Below are 1,020 nucleotides of genomic sequence, written 5' to 3'. Positions count from 1 at the left end.
ATTTGCGCTTAGTTTTGTTTGTGAAACATTGTGGATTTTGTGTGTGACAATTGCTGTGACGTGAAGTGGAGACGATGGATCCCATAAAACGACTGCAATCTCCGTGTGCTGTGCAAGGATGTCCTACGAGAAAGTATGGGGATGAGAAGACACCTCTTCACAGGTTTGCGTAGAAAGGTGAAAATTGGTTGGATTGGGTGCGAATCTGCCAAAATGACGAATTGTCAATGCTGGACTCCTCAACCATAACAAAAAAAAGATTTTTTGTTTGTTACCGTCATTTTGATGAAGGAAACTTTTACCGCAAACGGAATGGCCAACTGATTCCAAAACACGGGATCGTTCCTACATTAAACTTGCTGTCGGAAGACTTCGTGTCTCCAAGATGAGAGTTTTGGCCGCCAGAGCGGCCACCCCCTCCTCGCGGCACGCCACTGGATTCTCCGCTCGTCGCAGCGCCGCTTACTGTTCGAGCAGCCTTCCGCGCGAGAGCAACGAGTTCTACGAGCCTTCGTATCCTACGAGCAAGAGAGCATTTATTTAGACCTTTTATACTTTGAGTTCCTTTTTGAGTTTAACAGTAGAGTAGCTTATCTGATTATTATTTAATTTATTAGGGTAAGAGCAGAGTGACACAGTGTGTAAGTGACACAATAAATATTCAGAGTTTACTCATATTAAAAGTGTGTGTCTGTGTAAAGTCTTTTCGCCTTTATCACCACCTATCCCTGCAATTCAGCCAGGTTGTGGACCCGCACGCTGAGGTGGAAAAGGCGATCACGAGAAGTTTCCAGAGTTTTCTCCAGAGCTAATTTCAACAACGAGTAAGTACAGAGTATTTCAATAAAAGACGTGCACGCGAAAGAACGAGTCTAGACACGTGTTTCGGGAGTGCCGAACAAAGCAATCGCGCGATTCGAAAAAGAGTTGAGAGTTTTTCCGAGCGTGCCGATTAAGAGAAAATCGCGCGATTAGCCAGCAGAGAAAATAGAGAAACGAGACGAACGTTCGATTACGAGT

This window comes from Belonocnema kinseyi, chromosome 3, assembly GCF_010883055.1.
Source record: "Belonocnema kinseyi isolate 2016_QV_RU_SX_M_011 chromosome 3, B_treatae_v1, whole genome shotgun sequence".
In the NCBI taxonomy this organism is placed as follows: domain Eukaryota; kingdom Metazoa; phylum Arthropoda; class Insecta; order Hymenoptera; family Cynipidae; genus Belonocnema; species Belonocnema kinseyi.
The sequence above is the reverse complement of the archived record's forward strand: the minus strand, read 5'-3'. Positions refer to the sequence as shown.